Source organism: Thalassophryne amazonica, chromosome 20, assembly GCF_902500255.1.
Source record: "Thalassophryne amazonica chromosome 20, fThaAma1.1, whole genome shotgun sequence".
Taxonomy (NCBI): domain Eukaryota; kingdom Metazoa; phylum Chordata; class Actinopteri; order Batrachoidiformes; family Batrachoididae; genus Thalassophryne; species Thalassophryne amazonica.
In genome coordinates, this window is record NC_047122.1 from 2916231 (window position 1) to 2934430 (window position 18200).

Sequence of the window (18200 nt, forward strand, 5' to 3'; positions counted from 1 at the left end):
AAGTGTAAATAACTGTGTGAAAGTGTAATACTTTGGACAACGTTAGTGACAACCGTGCGTGTGGAAGCAGCAGGCAAGTGATTCCGCTTCCTACGGGGAGGTGAAAGGAATCAACCACACGACGGCAAATTAATTGTCACGTCCAAAGAAAGTGTGAAAACTTCAGATTTAGAACACCCTAGGTGTGCCCCCGTCTGAAGTCCAAATTATAACAAGGGATAATAAAAATGGGGGGTAAGACGTCTAAAAATAAGGAAAATTTATCAACTGACGACTGGAAATTTATGGAAGCAAAAAAAATCCAAAAGCAACAAAGAAATTGGAGACCTGGATAAATAAACATGACTTTGACGGACGACTGAACCTGATCAGTATACAGAAGCTAAAGAAGGAGTTAGAACAGCAACATAAAGGTGATGAGAAAAAGATGCAGAAAGTAGGGGCAGATTTAGTGGCATTTTGGGAGGAGGAAGCAGAGAACAGACAGAAGGGAGCAGAGAAGCGACGATTAGAGAAAGCAAGGAAAAAGAAAGCTGTAGGTAAGGCAGAAGAAGATGTGATAATTCAGCACAGAGAACCAGAACAGCCTCAGCAACCACCGCCGGCTGGATCGTCGGTGACAACAACACCCTTATCTCCTCTACCAGAGGATGACGATGTACCACCACCACAGTATGATTTGGCAGTAAAACCTAAGGTAAAAAGTGAAAAACCAGAAAAACCAGAAAAACCACAAACACGCAGTCAAGCGAAAGTGCCTACAGCCCCTCCCATGGTGGAACACAGTGACCAGGGAGGTGCCTATCCTATGATAGAAGTACCAAATCCTCGTGCAGGAACAGCAGGACAGCGATCAACCATGCTCGTATATCGAACATGGAATGCTGATGATATCAAAGCAGCAGTCGACATGATACCATCGCCACATGTCGACATTGAGGGATTTATGCAGGATATAGAAAACATTAGAAGTTCTTACCACCTTAGTGGACCTGAAGTCCAACAGGTGTGGATGAAAGCATGTGGCCCTAAATGGAGTCAGATACGCGGAGACTGGAATCCTGCAGACCAGGATGGCGTACCATTGCCACATGATGATCCAGTCTTGAAAACAAGAGTGGAAGCTATGATTACACGTGCAAAAGGTGTGTTAGGACCAAAGATAAATTATACTGAAATTACCAGGACAACTCAGAAAGAAGGAGAGCCATGGACAGAGTTTAGATGCAGATTTGAGAATGTATTTAGGGTCCATAGTGGCATATTGCCAGGAACACCAGTGTATGAAAACAAATTGAAAAATATTTCACCTGTGAAGCTGACAATGACCGATTTGATTCATGATGGCAACTCAACAGCTGTCATAACAGTAACAGGTGCCACTGAAGATGTTTTAAAATTGAGATTCACAGGTATGCCATTACATGTGTCACTTTGTAAACCATATTTGACAGAATGGCAAGAATTGGGACTGACAGTCATGACAGCTTTGTCAGCCACTGATTGGAGCAGAGTTGGACCACGAACGGAGTTCAGTCCATCAACTAAATTGTATAAAGTGCCAGTTAATGTCTCATTGGTGCTGACAGCTGGAACACACATTGATGTGTCCACTTCACAATCCTGAGTGTTTCAGTTGAGTCCTGAAGAGGATGATCTTCTCTCTTCAGTACCATCAGGATTGTGGACAACAGGTCCTTCAGACGTAGGACCGATAAAAAATACACAACCTGTAGTTATAAGGCCAAAAACAGAATACAGACCATGTGTAAGACAGTATCCATTGAAACCTGATGCAATTGAAGGAATCAGGCCAGTAATAGAGAATTTATTAACAGCAGGAGTAATAGTGCCATGTCCAGATTCACCATGTAACACACCCATATTTCCTGTGAAAAAGGCTCCGCCCTCAGTGGGATGGAGAATGATTCAAGATCTGCAGGCAGTAAATGCTGCTGTGATTAAAAGAGCACCATGTGTTCCAGATCCACACACCTTGTTAAATTCGCTGAGACCAAATTCTAATAGTTTCTCAGTAATTGACATAAGTAATGCATTTTTCTCTGTGCCAGTACACCCAGATAGTCAATTCTGGTTTGCTTTTACCTTTAAAGGACAACGATATACATTTACCAGATTACCGCAGGGTTACGCAGAGAGTCCAACTATTTATTCTCAAGTCATGTCAGCATGTTTAGCCAATTTCGTTCCACCGGCAGATAGCCAACTATTAGTGTATGTTGATGACATTCTGATTGCCTCTGACACACGAGAAAACTGCATAACTGACACAGTAGCATTATTATGTTTCTTATTTGATAATGGCCACAAAGTGAGTAAAAACAAAGTTCAGTTGTGTAGGGATAAAGTAAAATATTTAGGACATGAATTATCAGCCACAGGGCGCACGATCCTGTCTGACAGGAAGGAAGCAATTTTACACGCTCCAAAACCACAAACCAAAAAGCAGATGATGTCATTTCTTGGACTGACTAATTACTGCAGGGCATGGATTCCCTGCTATGCAGAATTGACTAGTCCACTTTCTGATTTGATGTACAAGGATGATATTTCAATGTCAACCGTGTTGGAATGGAACAAGATGCTGAGGAAGCTTTTGTAAAAGTAAAACAAACATTAGTGTCATCCACAGTTTTGGCACTACCAGATTATAGTAAACCATTCATTCAAACAGCTGATTGTAAGAATAAGTTCATGACTAGTGTTTTGGTTCAAGTGTATGGCTCAAAATTAAGGCCAGTTGCCTACTACTCATCTAAATTGGATGCAGTGGCAAGTGCTCTACCACCATGTGTACAGGCTGTTGTTGCAGCCTCTATGGCTGTTCAAAGTAGCAGTAATGTTGTTCTATTCCATCAGTTGACACTGAAAGTTCCACATGCAGTTTCTGCACTTCTGTTGCAGACAAACATGAGCCTTTTGTCCCCAGCAAGACATCTTTCGTGCATGTCCTTGCTATTATCACAACCACACCTTACGGTAGAGCGCTGTACAACATTGAATCCATCCACATTGATACCTTTACCTGAGGATGGTGAGCCGCACAATTGTCTTGATGTAGCTACGGTCTGTACGAAAGCACGCCCAGACCTCCAGGACACACCCATCCCAAACAGTACAATTGTGTATGTGGATGGTTCTTCCACTAAAAACGCTTATGGACAAACACAATCTGGATATGCTGTTGTCACAAATTCAGAAGTATTGGATTCTGCTTCATTGCCATCCTCATTTTCAGCACAAGCAGCTGAATTACTTGCTTTAACTGCAGCTTGCTATCTGTTTAAAGGTACGGCTGTAACAATTTATACAGACAGCCAGTACGCTTTTAGCACAGTGCATGTGTTTGCAAAACTGTGGGAAGAGCGTGGAATGGTGACATCATCTGGAAAGCCAGTGACTCATGCCACACTCCTAACTGCACTACTGAAGGCTGTGAAATTGCCTAAACAAATTGCTATATGCAAATGTGCGGCTCACACCAAGGGCTCTGACAGTATTTCAAAAGGAAATGATTTTGCTGACAGAGCAGCAAAAGAGGCAGCAGCAGCTTCTTCTATTTTTGTTGTACAGGAAACCACTCCAGATTTGCATTTAGGTCATACACTGCTTGCTGACATGCAACAGCAGGCAACTGAAAGAAAACAGACGTGGATAAATAAAGGAGCTACGTATGCAAATGATTTGTACGTATGCCCACAAAAGAAACCCATATTGCCAAAAAATATGTTTAAATGGCAGCTATTATGAGCCATGGCGTGACGCATGTCTCATCAGGGGGTATGATATCGCAATTGCAATCTATTTTTTGTCTTTATGGGTTCGATGCATATGCAAAACAGCATTGTAGAGCATGCATGACATGTGCAAAACACCAATTCACAAGGCAATTTGAGACCCCAAAGAGGCAAATTTCCAACACCACAATATCCCTTTCAAGTGATTCATATGGATTATATACAGCTGAGTAAACATGAAGGGAAGGATTTTGTTTAGTCGTAATTGATGCCTTCTCACAAATGGGTAGAATTGTTCCCTACAAAACATGCAGATGCACTTACAGTGGCTAAGGCATTGTGCAAAGACATCATTCCACGATTTGGAATACCAGAAACAGTTTTATTCAGATAATGGAGCGCATTTTGTTAATACAATAGTGCAATACGTAGGAGAAGCGCTACAGGTCAATCTCAAAAATCGTGCTTATCATCCACACAGTGCCGGATTAGTGGAAAGGACAAAGGGCACAATAAAAAATAAGATTAGGAAATGTATAGAAGAGACAAAACGAACCTGGATTGAATGTTGGACCTAGTAAAATTGTATATGAGAATAACACCAACACCATCAGGGTTAACACCATTTGAGATACTTTATGGACGACCATATCGTCTACCAATTTTGACATGGATACTAAAACAGCAGATGAGAACAAACATTAGCAAATTTTATGAAAAAGACATTAACACAGAAAGAGATAACTAAACACATTTACTGCCGAATAATTTTGATCTTCCACAGGACGGCCTTCCAGTAGTCTAGCCAGGAGACTGGGTGTTCATCAGAGTGATTAAGAGGAAGAACTGGTCCAGTCCTCGTGGGAAGGTCTATACCAAGTGCTGTTAACAACACCAACTGCAGTAAAGATAGCGGAGAGATCAACGTGGATACATCACTGTAAGATACAGCGTGTGTTGGCGGCCTCCACAGTTGTAAGGGGAAGTCTGGCTACAAAGGGAGTCTATTTAATTAGCAATAGATTGTCTCAATGCAGTGAAGCAGGGAGATCCTTGCACTATTAGGTGAGGTGGTTAACAACACTGTATCCTAGCAATCATGACTGAACTACAGCAGACCCCGGAGCGGCGTGCTCAGCGCCGCCGCTGCCGGACTGTTGGTAGGGCAGCCGGTTGCGTTGTGATCTTAGTGTGTGTTCGTGCTCCTCGGATTCCTGGCCTGGTGGTTGACCCGAAGAATTGCAGCTCACTGTGGACCGAGCCAGAGAACAACGCAAGCAACGTCAGAAGAGGTTTATTCATAATGTGAACGAGACAGATGGACACCCTCATATATACCATACTAATATGTGGTACAGATATGTTCATTTATTGGCTATGGAATTACGTTACTAATTGTTAGTTGTTCGCAAATACCTATATCCTCAACACACCCAGCTCTGACGGCTAAACCGTACCCTGCTAGGGTGACAGAATGTCTTATCATACGGATGCATAATCAAACTGTATTTCGGGGGCAGTTCTAACACCACTTGCCTCAGTGCAACCACTTATATGATAGGGATTTCAACAGAGGACGTACAAGCGTGCCCAAGTGCTGCTCCATTGACTAGACTGAAGGGAAACGCAAAAAATATCATCACGTTAAATTGTCATCACAACGGCCATTCCCAAATTGCTTTTACGGGACAGGGAATAAAACTGTAGGTAAAATTAAGAAACGTCTGTGTACCCAAACGTATGTTTTATCAAATAATTTAAGCCTAGCCAAAACATAATTATGTGGATGGTACTTATCTTCATCACATTGGACGGGGATGTAAATTATACAGGCTCCTGTCCATGGGAACGGATGAATCATGTGCTTATGTTAGTAAGTTTTTGCTACCACCTGTAAATGGTACTCCGGTGTATGATGACATCTATTGCTTTGTGGTTCCAGACTGTACATGAGTCTCCCACAAATTGGGGTGGTGTGTGTGCACCTACCCAGGTGACTGACCATACATATGTGGTAGGACCTCCACAGAGAAGAATGGCAGCACCAGACGGAGGAGATTGATATACCCAGATGTGTTACCACATGATCACATGTGGGGCTCGGATGTACTAAGGACCAAAAAATTGTGGTCTGTAGGAGATAAAATAGCACATTCATTGTTCCCCTGGATAGGAGTGGGAAAAAATTCATTAATGATTGAAACTCTGAATTATCTGATGGGTTCTGTTCATGAATGTAACTAAAAAAAATAGTAGCAGCTCAAAACACTGAAATAGATGCTTTACGTACCATGGTGATGCAAAATCGCATGGTTTTAGACTTGCTTACTGGTTCACAGGGAGGAGTTTGTGTTCTGCTGAACACAACATGCTGTACTTTCATCCCAGACTCCATTCATTCAGTGGATATGCAGGACGCATTGGAAGAGCTGAATAAACTTCGTGATGCAATGCATAAAGACACCCTAGCCGTGAACCGGTGGAATCCCTGGTCCTGGTTGACTTCAGGACCATGTTGGCAGTTACTATTGAAAATGGTGACACCAGTTATTATAGTCCTAATTCTGATTGGACTTTGCATGTGTTGTGTGATCCCTTATATCAAAACAATGGTTGGCAAAATGGTGTCAAATACATTTGTACAGTGTAATCTGGCCTTCCAACAAACTATGCCAAAATATCAAGCATTGAAACAGTCAGACCTTAGTGGAGGAAAACTATAATGACTGTACTGAGAATTATGATGATATTGAAAAGCTCACAACTCCAGTTCAAGCTTGAACTGTTGACGTGATGAGTTAACACACTCTTAAGCCTATGAAGCTTTAGCTGAAAAGTAATAAGACAAGTGGTGTAGTCGAATAATACAGAAAAACGGTTCATTTATACCAGTCAGCCGAAGTGATGTATGGGTGGTGTGTGGTGATAACAGAATCTTTGACAGACTGCCACGAAATGTGTCAGGTGTATTGTGCATTAATATCATTATTGTTACCAGTTAAAGCCATACCCATGACCCCTGAAGACGTTACGACATATTGCAGCCTCTCTTATTCCTGAGGATTGGCAGAAAGGCATAGCCAGACATAGAGTAAAAGAGATTGGAAAGGAGTAGGAAATCCAACATATATTGACGCAATAGGAGTCCCCAGAGGAGTGCCTGACGAGTATAAACTGGTTGATCAAATAGCAGCTGGATTCGAATCTTCCATCTGTTGGTGGTGTTCAATTAATAAAAACGTGGACAGAATAAACTAAGTTAATAAACTAACTAACTAAGCTGGGTGATGCCTGCTATATGTTTAACAGGCGATAAACAGGTGGGAAATGTTAAGGATTTTATATATATATATATATATATATATATATATGTTATCACTGTTAAACATTTGTACCTTCGTCTTCTTTCTTATGAAAACGGTGTTGTGCTGTTTGCACTAACCCTGAGAATGTATGTGTTATTCAACCTTGTTTTAGCATGCTGGGGTCAATCTGAACTGGGAATGAAGAGCTGGATGTACTTATTATTATTATTATACAACTTGTTTTTGTAGCCGCTAACGACTGGGAGTGAAGCATGACGGGGTCAGTCATGAACTGGGAGTAATAGACCTGAAGGTTGTTTTTGACTGTTGTGACGTGATGCTTAGTGTGAAGACCAGGACACTCCAGGCAGATGCACAACAGCTGATAACTGCAACAGACGAACGAGATGTGCCGACCTCCGACGATAAGAGTAAAAGAAAGAAACTGTTTGTCCTTACAGCTGCGCTTATTGACGTATGTGTTTATGTTACGGGAAGAAACTTGTCTCGCGTTGTCCCCCCCCCCCCCCCCCTTAGGACAAGTTTTATGATGTAATGAGGGCATCTCTAATAAAAAGAGCGGGAGCACAGGCCAGACTTTAGTGTAGCCTTGGTTTTCAGCCTGGCCGCACTCCGCGCGTGATTAATTTGACTTTCTGTCTCACTGGTGTTTCTTGACTCTGTTTGTCTTATCAAAGGTTTTAAGAATGTTTGGAGGAGAAAATACCCAACAGATAGATTGATCATATTTAAGATCGAAGCATTAATTAATGGTTGTGCTTCCTTGAGCAGCCTGGTAGGAATGGGGTCTAATAGTTGGAGGAAGTGACTAATGAAAATAACTCAGAACAATCGGAGAGAAAGAGTCTAACCAAATACCAGCATTACTGAAAGCAGCCGAACATAAAGATATGTCTTTGGGATGGTTATGAATAATTTTTTCTCTAATAGTTAAAATTTCATTTGCAAAGAAAGTCATGAAGTCATTACTAGTTAAAGTTAAAGGAATACTTGGCTCAATAGAGCTCTGACTCTTTGTCAGCCTGGCTACAGTGCTGAAAAGAAACCTGGGGTTGTTCTTATTTTCTTCAATTAGTGATGAATAGTAAGATGTCCTAGCTTTATGGAGGGCTTTTTATAGAGCAACAGACTCTTTTTCCAGGCTAAGTGAAGATCTTCTAAATTAGTGAGATGCCATTTCCTCTCCAACTTACGGGTTATCTGCTTTAAGCTGCGAGTTTGTGAGTTATACCACGGAGTCAGGCACTTCTGATTTAAAGCTCTCTTTTTCAGAGGAGCTACAGCATCCAAAGTTGTCTTCAATGAGGATGTAAAACTATTGACGAGATACTCTATCTCACTTACAGAGTTTAGGTAGCTACTCTGCCCTGTGTTGGTATATGGCATTAGAGAACATAAAGAAGGAATCATATCCTTAAACCTAGTTACAGCGCTTTCAGAAAGACTTCTACTGTAATGAAACTTATTCCCCACTGCTGGGTAGTCCATCAGAGTAAATGTAAATGTTATTAAGAAATTATCAGACAAAAAGGGGTTTTCAGGGAATACTGTTAAGTCTTCAATTTCTATGCCATATGTCAGAACAAGATCTAAAGTGTGGTTAAAGTGGTGGGTGGGCTCATTTACATTTTGAACGAAGCCGACTGAGTCTAATAATAGATTAAATGCAGTGTTGAGGCTGTCATTCTCAGCATCTTTGTGGATGTTAAAATCACCCACTATAATTATCTTATCTGAGCTAAGCACTAAGTCAGACAAATAGTCTGAAAAATCACAGAGAAACTCACAGTAATGACCAGGTGGACGATAGATAATAACAAATAAAACTGGTTTTTGAGACTTCCAATTTGGATGGACAAGTCTAAGAGTCAAGCTTTCAAATGAATTAAAGCTCTGTCTGGGTTTTTGATTAATTAATAAGCTGGAGTGGAAGATTGCTGCTAATCCTCCTCCTCGACCCGTGCTTTGAGCATTCTGACAGTTAGTGTGACTCGGGGGTGTTGACTCATTTAAACTAACATATTCATCCTGCTGTAACCAGGTTTCTGTAAGGCAGAATAAATCAATATGTTGCTCAATTATTATATCATTTACTAACAGGGACTTAGAAGAGAGAGACCTAATGTTTAATAGACCACATTTAACTGTTTTAGTCTGTGGTGCAGTTGAAGGTGCTATATTATTTTTTTCTTTTTGAATTTTTATGCTTAAATACATTTTTGCTGGTTATTGGTAGTCTGGGAGCAGGCACCGTCTCTACGGGGATGGGGTATTGGGGGAATGGCAGGGGGACAGAAGCTGCAGAGAGGTGTGTAAGACTACAACCCTGCTTCCTGGTCCCAACCCTGGATAGTCACGATTTGGAGGGTTTAATAAAATTGGCCAGATTTCTAGAAATGAGAGCTGCTCCATCCAAAGTGGGATGGATGCCGTCTCTCCTAACAAGACCAGGTTTTCCCCAGAAACTTTGCCAATTATCTATGAAGCCCACCTCATTTTTTTGGACACCACTCAGACAGACAGCAATTCAAGGAGAACATGTGGCTAAACATGTCACTCCCGGTCCGATTGGGGAGGGGCCCAGAGAAAACTACAGAGTCCGACATTGTTTATCAAAGTTACACACCGATTCAATGTTAATTTAGTGACCTCTGATTGGCGTAACCGGGTGTCATTACTGCCGACGTGAATTACAATCTTACCAAATTTACGCTTAGCCTTAGCCAGCAGTTTCAAATTTCCTTCAATGTCACCTGCTCTGGCCCCCGGAAGACAATTGACTATGGTTGCTGGTGTCGCTAACTTCACATTTCTCAAAACAGAGTCGCCAATAACCAGAGTTTGTTCCTCGGAGGGTGTGTCGCCGAGTGGGGTAAAACGGTTAGAGATGTGAACGGGTTGGTGGTGTACACGGGGCTTCTGTTTAGAACTGTGCTTCTTCCTCACAGTCGCCCAGCCGGCCTGCTTTCCCAGCTGCTCGGGATCTGCTGGTGGATAGCTAATGGCGGCTAATCTATTAGTTGTCCATCCATCCATCCATCCATCCATCCATCCATCCATCCATCCATCCATCCATCCATCCATCCATCCATCCATCCATCCATCCATCCATCCATCGTCTATAGACCCCTGACAGTCATGTGACCCGGCCACTCCTCCTGGCCATGCTGCTGGTCACGCACAGGCCTTCCAGGATTATTTACACAAGAAACAGCATACGTACTGCAAAGTGCGGGACAACTTTAGTGATAAACTCATGTCTGAACCTGACAGTGGAGTAAATGAACATACCAGGCATCTTTCTGGTGCTGAATTACAGCAGGACAAATGGCCGTTTGCACCGGGCGTGCTGTTTTCTTTGCTGACATTATCGCCACATGTGTAAGTACACTCAGGACTTAATAAGTTCATTGAGGATTGCAGACTTACACATTTATAATACTATTTTGTAGTAATGTTAGTCATGAAGTTGATTTAATTTTGTGTACGCTGCTGTGGGATTGTGGAAGAAAACTCAGCCGACTCTCACCTTTTGTTCATGGTCCCGCCACGGCTTACATAACAAAATAACTAATGTTTTAGTGTTGCAGTTTTTTTTTTTTATTTTACTTTTTATAACTGTACCCTTAGTGACAGGCATGAACAGGCCATCTGGCGTACCGGGACGGTGGGCTGACGCCCATTTTTGGGTTGGCTGTCATCATCATTTTAAAAAATATATATATTACAAATCATTTTTATCAACCGCAACGGCCCATTGGTTGATTTTCTTGATGGACCTTGTGCTAAGCCATTGACATTTCTCTTCCCTCTTCAGTCTGCCACCCCTCCGCTCCTCGGCCCATAGCCCGGGGGGAGACAGATGACGGGCGTGACCCAAAGACAGGCTGAGGAGGACATCAGAACAGCTACTGTGTCAGCTCAGTAAGAAGGAGCCAAAATGTTTATGAAGAGAGACGTTTCATGTGGGGATGCATGGTGGAGGGCTGTTTGTGTGTGTGTGTGGGGGGGTAGCCTGTACACATGTAAGCTCGCATGCAGTCAGTAGTGAGGCCTGATGAGGACAGAGTGGACAAAAGCACCAAACTTTGTGGGGATGTTTGTTCAGTCCTCTAGTTTTTTTACGTTCCACAAAGTCAGTCTCAGTCGTTGGGGACTGATTCTCAGAAGGGGCTTAAAAAACACTTCTACTCCACCTCGAGTCAATCATAAGTTTGATCATATTTTCTGTTTATTGGGTCCATACATTTAAAAGTTCAAGACATTACCCCTCACAAAAAGTGTCCAAAAGACCCTAACAGAGCCATTTAAAAGAAACGCCCAACCGCGTTATTGCATAGTGGCGATTTTTGCCTTTTAGCTCTAGAACCTTCAACTGATGGTGCTAAGTTTATGATGAGGCTATGTACATCACTAGAAAATGATATGTAAATTAAAAAGAAATAATTCTATACTTTGTTATGCTTTTTAAGCCTTTTATCCACAGATTTGAGAGGAAAAAATTGATGAAGTCAGCAAAGTAAATCTTCAAGCAGTCTTGCAGTCAGAGGAATTCCAAGATGTAGATTAGCAGTATGAGAAGTTTAGCAGATCACTTGATCCCAGTGGGCAGTTTTGGACATCTTGTATTGATCTGGTTGGCCTAATTCTCCAGTTCATCCGGTCAACACGAGAAGCAAACTGGAAGCCACATATTGAATGCCTCCTAAATCTTCTACCATGGTTCTATGCCTATGATCGAACCAATGCTGCAACTCCCTCAGACACACCCTGGAGCTCATCCACATCTTGTTGCAGGTGAGTTTTCTGTCCAGCTTTCAAAGGGCAACAAGATTGGCAGAATACCCCATAATCAGACAATTGAAGTCACCATCAACAAGGATACCAAGACACCAGGTGGAATCATTGGCAAAAGTTTGAACCCTGGAGCTGTCTTCAAGTGGATGATCTTGCGTGCAGATCAAGCAGAGTACACCCGTTGCTGTGAAGAACTTTCAGGTGTGACACTCAGCCAGCAAGAACACAGACACAAAGATGCTGGACAAAAGCGAATGGATGATTACGAGGAAGCTGTACAGGCCAGAGCTGCATGCATCAGTAACTGGATCAACCCATTCCAGTCTGATGACCAGCTGTGTCAGTTAGCTTCTGGCAACGTGGTTACAGAAGTTGTCAAGGAAGACTTCCTGAATGCTTGATCCAGGAGATTGAATTTCTGAGGAAGTTTGCAGAAGAATGACTCGACACTGGTGGAACAAAGGACTTCTATGCTCCCCTACCGCAGCTGCAACTGAAAACTTTCTCCTCTGTGGGGAAGAAGAGGCAGCTGGCAGCAACTCAAGCAGATGCCCAGAAGGCTACCAGAGAGAGGTTTGGGAGGCTTCTTGTCATTGGACAAAGCAGAGAGCTGCACCCGGAGAAGCTGCTGGCTTATCCTCTTGGACCACTTCCACTGTCTTTTGCCACACCTGAAGGGACACCAGTCAAGACTGTGAAGGCCACACTGCTAACCCTCTGGCTGAAGATATGCCATCTCTTGTCAAAATTCCTCCAGGTGCAGTGTGGATAGTAGATGCCATGGCAGTCTTACAAACACTGAAGACGGCCACGAGCTACACATACTCAGATGGCATCTGACATCTTTGACATCATCACCAGAGGACTATCAGAGCAGGGGCGAGTCGACTAGGTCATAGACACCAAAGTGCAGCAACAATGAAAATTAAGCATTCTTGAACAAAACAGATCACACCACACCATACAAATTTTGCACTCATCATAAGGTTAAGATGAAGTATTGGAACACGTGCTTTTTCACACATTTTAATTTGTTTATGCCATTTCAAATACAATAAATACAAAAACATTAGAAATAAAAATTTTAAAAATGATCATCCTTAAACTCAAACTGAAAGCAAATCTCTAAAACTTGAAATAAATTAATTAAAAATATAAAAGCTAAGATGATGGGTTGCATAAATAATGCTACATTTTGGTGTAAATGTTTTAATAATCAAATTCAAAAAGGTGCAGTAATTTTCTTCAAAACCAAACCGAAGTGTCAGAAATTCCTTGGAATGATGTATGTCATTGATCATTTTGAAATTAACTTTATTTTTGGAGACATGGGAAATATTATATATTTACCTCTTATCTTGTTCACTTCCTCTTTGGGAAAGTAATTAGAAATCAGATTCCTGTGAGATGATATGAGATACTTTCCTATGAGATACTTTCCTGTTTCACTGTGAACTCAAAATGTGGCAGTCACTGTGTCATGACAAAGATATACTCTGGTAATGTCACTTTGATTTATATCACATCAATATGTTGATCAATTATTATATCATTTACTAACAGGGACTTAGAAGAGAAACACCTAATGTTTAATAGACCACATTTAACTGTTTTAGTCTGTGGTGCAGTTGAAGGTGCTATATCATTTTTTGTTTTTGAATTTTTATGCTTAAATAGATTTTTACTGGTTATTGGTGGTCTGGGAGCAGGCACCATCTCTACGGGGATGGGGTATTGGGGGGGTGGCAGGGGGAGAGAAGCTGCAGAGAGGTGTGTAAGACTACAACTCTGCTTCCTGGTCCCAACCCTGGATAGTCACGATTTGGAGGGTTTTATAAAATTGGCCAGATTTCTAGAGATGAGAGCTGCTCCATCCAAAGTGGGATGGATGTCGTCTCTCCTAACAAGACCAGGTTTTCCCCAGAAGCTTTGCCAATTATCTATGAAGCCCACCTCATTTTTTGGACACCACTCAGACAGCCAGCAATTCAAGGAGAACATGCCGCTAAACATGTCAGGCCCAGAGAAAACTACAGAGTCCGACATTGTTTTTGCAAAGTTACACACCGATTCAATATTAATTTTAGTGACCTCCGATTGGCGTAACCGGGTGTCATTACTGCCGACGTGAATTACAATCTTACCAAATTTACGTTTAGCCTTAGCCAGCAGTTTCAAATTTCCTTCAATGTCGCTTGCTCTGGCCCCCCGAAGACAATTGACTATGGTTGCTGGTGTCGCTAACTTCACATTTCTCAAAACAGAGTCGCCAATAACCAGAGTTTGATCCTCGGCGGGTGTGTCGCCGAGTGGGGAAAAACGGTTAGAGATGTGAATGGGTTGGTGGTGTACAGGGGGCTTCTGTTTAGGGCTACGCTTCCTCCTCACAGTCACCCAGCTGAACTGCTTTCCCGGCTGCTCGGGATCTGCTGGGGGACAGCTAACGGCGGCTAAGCTACCTTGGTCTGCACCGACTACAGGGGCCTGGCTTGCTGTAGGATTTTCTAAGGTGCGGAGCTGAGTCTCCAATTCGCCCAGCCTGGCCTCGAGAGCTACGAAAAAGCTACACTTATTACAAGTATCATTACTGCTAAAAGAGGCCGAGGAATAACTAAACATGTCACACCCAGCACAGAAAAGTGCGGGAGAGACAGGAGAAGTCGCCATGCTTAACCAGCTAAGAGCTAATAGCTGTGCTAAGCTAACAGATTCCTAAAAACACATAAAGTGAAGAATGTGAAAATAATTTAGAGGTGATTCAGCAGAGAGGGTGCTTTAGTTAAGGCACGTGAAGATTACACTGTGAAATAAATCGTTATCTAGATCAATCTAACTACGTAGATTAAACAGCTAACAGATACAGCAAAACACCGCTGTGCTCCGGAACAGGAAGTGATACAATACCGCAGTGAGAGCCAACCACCAGTAGCCCGTGTCCTTATTTTGGAATAAGGACATTCCAAACTAATTTATTGTCAAGTTGTCATGACAAAGACATTTTCTGGTAATGTCCCTTTGATTCATGTAAAGTTGTCATAATAAAGACATCCCAAACAAAATTAATGTCACGGTGTCATCACAATGACATTTTCTGGTAATGTCACTTTGATTAATGTCAAGATGTCATAATAAGGACATCCCAAACAAATTTAATGTCAAGTTGTCATGATAAAGACATTTTCTGGTAATTTGCCTTGATTCATGTAAAGTTGTCATAATAAGGACATCCCAAACAAATTTAATGTCACCGTGTCATGACAAAGACATTTTCTGGTAATGTCACTTTGATTAATGTCAAGATGTCATAATAAGGACATCCCAAACAAATTTAATGTCAAGTTGTCATGATAAAGACATTTTCTGGTAATGTCCCTTGATTCATGTAAAGTTGTCATAATAAGGACATCCCAAACAAATTTAATGTCAAGTTGTCATGATAAAGACATTTTCTGGTAATGTCCCTTTGATTCATGTAAAGTTGTCATAAGAAGGACATCCAAACAAATTTATTGTCAAGTTTTCATGACAAAGATATACTCTGGTAATGTCACTTTGATTTATATCACGTTGTGATAATAAGGACATCCCAAACAAATTTAATGTCACTGTGTCATGACAAAGATATACTCTTGTAATGTCACTTTGATTTATATCACATTGTGATCATAAGGACATCCCAAACAAATTTGATGTCACCGTGTCATGACAAAGATATACTCTGGTAATGTCACTTTGATTTATATCACATTGTAATAATAAGGACATCCAAGACAAATTTGATGTCACCGTGTGATGACAAAGATATAATCTGGTAATGTCACTTTGATTCATATCACGTTGTGATAATAAGGACATCCCAAACAAATTTAATGTCAAAGTGTCATGACAAAGATATACTCTTGTAATGTCACTTTGATTTATATCACATTGTGATAATAAGGACATCCCAAACAAATTTAATGTCACCGTGTCATGACAAAGATATACTCTGGTAATGTCACTTTAATTTATATCACATTGTGATAATAAGGACATCCCAAACAAATTTAATGTCACTGTGTCATGACAAAGATATACTCTGGTAATGTCACTTTGATTCATGTAAAGTTGTCATAATAAGGACATCCCAAACAAATTTAATGTCACTGTGTCATGACAAAGATATACTCTGGTAATGTCACTTTGATTTATATCACGTTGTGATAATAAGGAAATCCCAAACAAATTTGATGTCACCGTGTCATGACAAAGATATACTCTGGTAATGTCACTTTGATTTATATCACATTGTGATAATAAGGACATCCCAAACAAATTTGATGTCACCGTGTCATGACAAAGATATACTCTGGTAATGTCACTTTAATTTATATCACATTGTGATAATAAGGACATCCCAAACAAATTTAATGTCACTGTGTCATGACAAAGACATTTTCTGGTAATGTCACTTTGATTAATGTCAAGTTGTCATAATAAGGACATCCCAAACAAATTTAATGTCACTGTGTCATGACAAAGATATACTCTGGTAATGTCACTTTGATTTATATCACGTTGTGATATAAGGACATCCCAAACAAATTTAATGTCACCGTGTCATGACAAAGATATACTCTGGTAATGTCACTTTGATTTATATCACATTGTAATAATAAGGACATCCTAAACAAATAAAGATATACTCCGGTAATGTCACGTGATATCACATTGTGATCATAAGGACATCCCAAACAAATTTAATGCCACTGTGTCATGACAAAGATATACTCTGGTAATGTCACTTTAATTTATATCACATTGTGATAATAAGGACATCCCAAACAAATTTGATGTCACCGTGTCATGACAAAGATATACTCTGGTAATGTCACTTTGATTTATATCACATTGTGATCATAAGGACATCCCAAACAAATTTGATGTCACCGTGTCATGACAAAGATATACTCTGGTAATGTCACTTTGATTCATATCACGTTGTGATAATAAGGACATCCCAAACAAATTTAATGTCAAAGTGTCATGACAAAGATATACTCTTGTAATGTCACTTTGATTTATATCACATTGTGATAATAAGGACATCCCAAACAAATTTAATGTCACCGTGTCATGACAAAGATATACTCTGGTAATGTCACTTTAATTTATATCACATTGTGATAATAAGGACATCCCAAACAAATTTAATGTCACTGTGTCATGACAAAGACATTTTCTGGTAATGTCACTTTGATTAATGTCAAGTTGTCATAATAAGGACATCCCAAACAAATTTAATGTCACTGTGTCATGACAAAGATATACTCTGGTAATGTCACTTTGATTTATATCACGTTGTGATAATAAGGACATCCCAAACAAATTTAATGTCACAGTGTCATGACAAAGATATAATCTGGTAATGTCACTTTGATTCATATCACGTTGTGATAATAAGGACATCCCAAACAAATTTAATGTCACAGTGTCATGACAAAGATATACTCTTGTAATGTCACTTTGATTTATATCACATTGTGATCATAAGGACATCCCAAACAAATTTGATGTCACCGTGTCATGACAAAGATATACTCTGGTAATGTCACTTTGATTCATATCACGTTGTGATAATAAGGACATCCCAAACAAATTTAATGTCAAAGTGTCATGACAAAGATATACTCTTGTAATGTCACTTTGATTTATATCACATTGTGATAATAAGGACATCCCAAACAAATTTAATGTCACCGTGTCATGACAAAGATATACTCTGGTAATGTCACTTTGATTTATATCACATTGTGATAATAAGGACATCCCAAACAAATTTAATGTCACTGTGTCATGACAAAGACATTTTCTGGTAATGTCACTTTGATTAATGTCAAGTTGTCATAATAAGGACATCCCAAACAAATTTAATGTCACTGTGTCATGACAAAGATATACTCTGGTAATGTCACTTTGATTTATATCACGTTGTGATAATAAGGAAATCCCAAACAAATTTGATGTCACCGTGTCATGACAAAGATATACTCTGGTAATGTCACTTTGATTTATATCACATTGTGATAATAAGGACATCCCAAACAAATTTAATGTCACCGTGTCATGACAAAGATATACTCTGGTAATGTCACTTTAATTTATATCACATTGTGATAATAAGGACATCCCAAACAAATTTAATGTCACTGTGTCATGACAAAGATATATTCTGGTAATGTCACTTTGATTAATGTCAAGTTGTCATAATAAGGACATCCCAAACAAATTTAATGTCACCGTGTCATGACAAAGATATACTCTGGTAATGTCACTTTGA